Source organism: Megalops cyprinoides, chromosome 21, assembly GCF_013368585.1.
Source record: "Megalops cyprinoides isolate fMegCyp1 chromosome 21, fMegCyp1.pri, whole genome shotgun sequence".
Classification (NCBI taxonomy): Eukaryota; Metazoa; Chordata; class Actinopteri; order Elopiformes; family Megalopidae; genus Megalops; species Megalops cyprinoides.
In genome coordinates this window covers 13,814,768-13,820,767 of record NC_050603.1, presented here as the reverse complement: position 1 = coordinate 13,820,767, position 6,000 = coordinate 13,814,768, and the positions used below count along the sequence as shown (strand labels likewise).

At 49.6% G+C, this 6,000-nt stretch overlaps 1 protein-coding gene across 1 annotated transcript in view; it reads right to left on the bottom strand.

The window, feature by feature from the left end:
* Positions 1 to 6,000, bottom strand: part of LOC118796342 (ephrin type-A receptor 7-like) — a 78,428-nt gene that overhangs the window by 15,932 nt on the left and 56,496 nt on the right. The window lies entirely within an intron of this gene.

Sequence of the window (6,000 nt, the reverse complement as noted above, 5' to 3'; positions counted from 1 at the left end):
ACGTCTGAGAGACGTTCCTTCAGCAGCAGCTCACCAACTGTCTCTCACAGACACACACACACACACACACACACACACACCTATGTATAAATCTCACACACACACACACATACACACACACACACACAGTCTTTCTGTCTCACCCTCACCCTCACTCTCACACACACACACCATCTTCGTCTCACCCTCACACACACACACACATACACACCTGTCTCAGTCTCACACATATACACACTATCTTTCTGTCTCCCTCACGCCGCCCTCGGCCTCTTGGCATGACTGATTGTGTTGCCGAAGCATTTTAAAAGTAAATAAGAAACATAATGATTAAACATTACTGGCACATCATTGAACATCCCTCCTCATAACCAATTAAAAAGAACAAACATTTCTAAATGAATGAACACTAAATATTCACAGATCGCCTACAAACATTTTCAGACAATAAAGTTTAATTAAAATATAAAAGCAGTGTCCCCCAGGCTGTGGTATGTGGTATTTGTCTGCTAGGGGGGCTGTTTTTTTCCTCCTTGCTGTAATATTTAGTCTCATTTTCACTCATTCAGGATAAACTGGGGGTGACAGTCAATGAATTTCTAGAGATAGCTGTTTGTTTTGCACAGATATTTCTCACATTGCAGGATGTCTTGCAGTGAGCATGTGGGCGGTCTCCTCCCAGGTGGCTTTCTGTAGCAGAATCTCTCTGGCTATGCGCAGGTCAGTGAGCCTGAAATTGGTCAGGATGTGTCTGCTTTTGATCACACCAGCCTAACCCGTTCTGTCTGTCTCCCTCTCACCTCTTTCTCTGTCTGTTTGGGCTCTGATCCCTTCTGTAATGGAATTACATTACATGTTTTGGTTCAGAGTGATGGGCAAGTTGTTTTCTGACCGCCCTCCTGCTTTCTGTTTGATCTTTGGCCTGAAGGCAAAGGGACGATCCATTATTCATTTGTCTCCTGTCTTCCCTCTGACGTGGGAGAAGACAGCGACTCCATTCTGATGGCCCCTTCAATTAAAACAAAGGGCTGGTGATCCTGACACCACACACTGCAGCAGGCACAGCACTGAGAACAGCACCCACAGTACCACTCACGCCTGTGCGCACACACACATGCAGGCATGCACGCACACGCAACACACACACGCGCACACGCACGCACGCACGCACGCACCACACACACACACACACACACACACACACACACACACACACACACACACACGCACACACACACACACACACACACACACACACGCAACACATACACACAACACACACAACACACACACACACACACACACACACAGAAGCAGGCTTGAAACACATTCCACAAACAAGCGCACACACAAGCTGTCACACATGCATGAATGCACATACTTGCGCACAAACACGCACACACACACGCACACACTCTAATCCACCCTCAAGCAGCTCTTACACAGGTCCCCCTGCAACAGGGCACATCTGAGAATGTGGATCAAATCGCATACAGAACACAGCTGCACAGCACAGAGCCTAAACCCACAACCTAAAAAACTGCAGGCTATTGGATTCACTCCCCTCTTTCTACCTATTAAATAAATTATGCATCGACTCTTCCAGCCCCTCAGTCAGGTTTACAACATAATTCAACCTGACTGAAATGCACCTGCAGACAAAAAAACTCAGGTAGGACACGTACACACGCTCGCAGGTGCCTGTGTCAGACCCCATCACAATGCAGGATGACAGATCCACAAATGAGGCGGCTTGGCGCTCCCACAGAATCCTGTTTCCACTGGCAACAGCAGCGAGTTTTCCCATTCAGTGCTAAACTGTGTCATAAATCCGAGCACCGGCCGCGGAGCGCACCTCTATATGCCTGGATCCTGAAAAACGCCTCATGAGATACAGTAGCAGGGCTGTCTCGCTCTCACTCTCACTTTTACACGGATTAGTTCATATGAAACATGTTTCTCTCCTTCTTATTTTTCCCCAGCAGATGCTACAGTCTGTGAGGATTTACACAGACAGTAAAATGCAATGGACCATCAATCAAACCCATGACCAGCCAGTAGAGGGTGACAGTGACCCATCTGGCACTGGATGGTGATGGGGATGCAGACTTCAAACCTCTGACTGTACAACGGTCTGCCATAGAACTCAAGAATCAGACAGGCACAAAATGGCTCCCACCATGCAAATAGTTTCACAGTGACTACTGCTGACAGCTGGCTTCAACCTGAAACTGACAATTTCCCCATGTTATGTGTGCACTGCTGAATATAGGCAGGCAGGAAAGCCAAGCCACAGTCCCACAGGAATGTCTCTGAAGGCCAGCGCTTATGAGAACATCTCTCTCCAAGCAGCATTGGACTGGGGATTTTGGATTAAGAAGAGTGCCCTCTACTGGCCTAACAACACCACTTTCAACCTCATTTACCAAGGGGGTCTCCAATTAGAGTGCTGGCCAAGGCCAGACCCACTTATGTTCAGCTGTTTGGCACGAAGAGGCTTCAGTGTGGCTATGGCTGCTGGCTAAATGCTAAACGCTGGTGGAAAGGAGCAAAGCATTGTGGGAAAGATCAGCATGCTCAGCAGCGCTTGTGGTGTCCGCCCTTCCCTGGAAGGCTGGCAGCAGGGCACTGAGGCGTCTGTGCCAGGATGGCACGCAGAGAGGCCAAGCGGCACTGGCACAGCACAGAGAGCTGGGGGGAGCGGGCACTGTGCCGTGGGCGTGCGACCCGGTTCTCTCATCCATGGGACGAGGCGTCCTCTGCCAACTCCGCGGGACCGCCAACACGTCTGTGAGCACCTTGCAGGTTAGCTGCGACCGTGTCTCTCTCTCTCTCTCTCTCTCTCTCTCTCTCTCTCTCTCTCTCTCTCTCTCTCTCTCTCTCTCTCACAGTATCGTGAGAAAAACACGGTGTTCACATTTCCATCCGCCAGCGTTTTAGTCAAGCAAGGCACGCTAAAGCAAAAAAAATAAATAAAAAGTGAATAAATCAAATCTGATTGAGGAATGAGGAAAAACGCATTAGGATGTTGTGTTTGAGCTCAGACCTACCCAGACGCTATCTGGCAGGAGGGTCCTGGACCCCGTTTAATCTGCCGTATCAGGCAGCCCACCGGGGCGCGCTATCTGGCGGGAGGTTCCCGCTCCTGTTTAATCTACGGTTTCAGCAGCCTCTCGCTCGCACCGCGCTCAGATAAACCAGACATCCCCTCCCCGCAATTACCAGCGCTCACATAAAGGCCGGGATATTACCCAGCATCCTCCCTCGGCTGGGACGCCCGATAGAGTCAGGTATTATCATTTATATTATCATTTATATTATCGGGCGGAATTGAAAAAGTGCCGCGTGTTGTGGAATAAAAGGTGCCCCCCGGATGCGGGGGTCTGCGTTTCTCGGGCAGAGGAGAGGCGGGGGAGAGGCGCACACCTGACACAGATACATTTCCATCTAAAGTACACAATTATGCGCCGCGCAGCTGCGCACACTGACAGACAGCTCTGTGGGAGTGTGTGATAGGGAGGGGGGAGACGGAGCCTGCCAGTGAGCGAGTGAGTGACGGCATGAAGCCGTGATGTCAGTCAGCGAGCGTGTGAGGGTGTGAGCGAGTCAGCCGATGAGGGTAGGTCAGTGAATGAATGAGAGGACGTATATCTGAGTGAGTGAGGGTACATCAGTCAGTGAGTGAGAGAATGTAAGTGAGTGAGTGAATGAGGCTACATGTCAGTGAGTGAATGGGTCAATGAGGATATATGTCAATGAATGAATGAGTGAGTGTGAGTGTGTGAGTGAGTGAATAAGGCGACCTCAGTGAGTGAGTGAGTGAGGGTACATCAGTGAGTGTGAGTGAGTGAGTGTGTGAGTGAGTGAATGAGGGTGTGTCAGTGAGTGTGAGCGAGTGAGAGTACACCCGTGAGTGAGTGAATGAGGGTATGTCAGTGAGTGAGTGAGGCTGAGTGAGTGCAGGAAGCATCAGGCAAGTGGAGAAGTGTGTTTTGAATTTAATCCTAGCTCTACTCCACATCTAAACACCACAATTGCACAACTCTATTTCACTGCTAGTAAGTCATATGGAAGAATTGAGCTCTGAAAAAGAAAAAAAAATGTGGCTTCCATCTTCTCGATAAGAGAGAGCTCCATTTGTCTGCATTAACCGCAATTACAGTCACAAGATACAGCACCACAGTATATGCTCATATGGGGAAAGGGTGGAACTTTACAGGAAGAGTGAGGGGAGAAAACAATAGAGACAGTAAGGATCTCATCTCCGCTACAATAAAAACCCCTCTGATGACAGAATGCATTCTGGGCTCCATGGCAGCTGTGCCAGTCAGGGCCTCGTTACTTCAGCTTGATGAAAGACCGCAGCGCGGCGTGATTCGCCCCCCAATGCGGGGGGAATATTAACAGCAGCAACCCAAGGCTGCGGTGTGCTGCCGTTTCCTTCGGATTGGCGGATGGCGGGCGCTCCACCCGCGGCAGGCAGGCGGAGGCTGACGCGGTGTGACAGCGCGCGCGGCCCGCGAACAGGAAGCAGCCGTGGAGGCAAACAGCCAGCGCTAATCAGAGTTCAAGCTAAGTGCACATCAGCAACTAGCAACTTAACAACAAAGGGAGAGGGAGCCATCAAACAAATCATTCTGAAGTGCGGGACTGAAGCACACAGACTCAGACAAAGCATTATATTACTGAGACACACACACAGGAACGCGCGCGCACACACACACACACACACACACACACACACACGGTTTCACACCAGCCGTCTCCTGTAAAGATGACAGGCAGGTGTCAGTCAGACCATCCTGGTTCTGCAGCAGCCTCTCGGAGGGGCAGGTAAGACGCAACCCCCTGCCCCTCCAGGGGGCAGCCCCTCACAGAGAGAGAGCGAGAGCTGCACAATGAAGGCCTCTGAAGTTGTGAAACAGACAGAGGAGGGTGCAGAGGCAGAGAGAGAGAGAGAGAGAGAGAGAGAGACAGAGAGCTTTCTTTTCCTTTCACTGAGATAAAAGGGGACAATTCAACTTCAGCACGAAGACTTTGAGTCATCGCATAGGTCCACGACTGGTTTTCAGAAGAGGCCTAGGGCTCTACGCTGACTAATTTCGGGGTGGGTGTGTGTGTGCGCTTGTGTGTGCATGCCATAAAAACAGACAACCCCTCCTCCTCCTCTTCATCTTTCCCTCTCTATTATTTATTCATCCTCTCATCATGTGGACAGCTGTGTGACTGTTCCCTCAAATTGGACCTCCCCTCTGTTTCTCCAGGGGGGTTAAACAAACACCCCTCAGTTCACTTCAATATAAAACAAGCAACAGGCTAAACTATTCATTCATTAAACAATGACTATTCATAGCGAAGAGCCAATGAGGCTTCACTGAGCTGAACAATCACGTAGCATTACCCACTTACTGATATAGACCAACCAAAGGTCTATTTGACAAGATGGAATTATGAACTCCTACTTGCCTATTCAATGAACATGCCAGTTTTCACATTCCCATTTTTTTTCATTGGCTAACTACTCTGTCAGAGAGGTGCCAAATGATGAGAAGATAGAAATAAATATGGATTTCAGGACATTATTACATGCTCTTACAGACACACACACACACAGACACACACACACAAACATACGTACACACACACACACACACACACACACGTATACACACACACACACACACACACAAACAAACATGCACACGCACACACACACACGTACACATACATACACACATACACACACACACACACACGTACACACACACACGTACACACACACACGTACACACACACACACACAGCTTTGCTCACAGCAGTCACTCCTCGCCTCCTGTCCTTCACTCCACGTCATCTGCTTAACCCTGCCTGCCCTGACCCCCCCACTGACAGTGCGCTGAGACCAGCTCTAGAGGGGGACACAGCGTCCAGAATAAATCCTCTGAAGATATTGAAATGTCAATCCTCCCCTCTGAACCCTCCCCCCTCCACAGAGGGGTT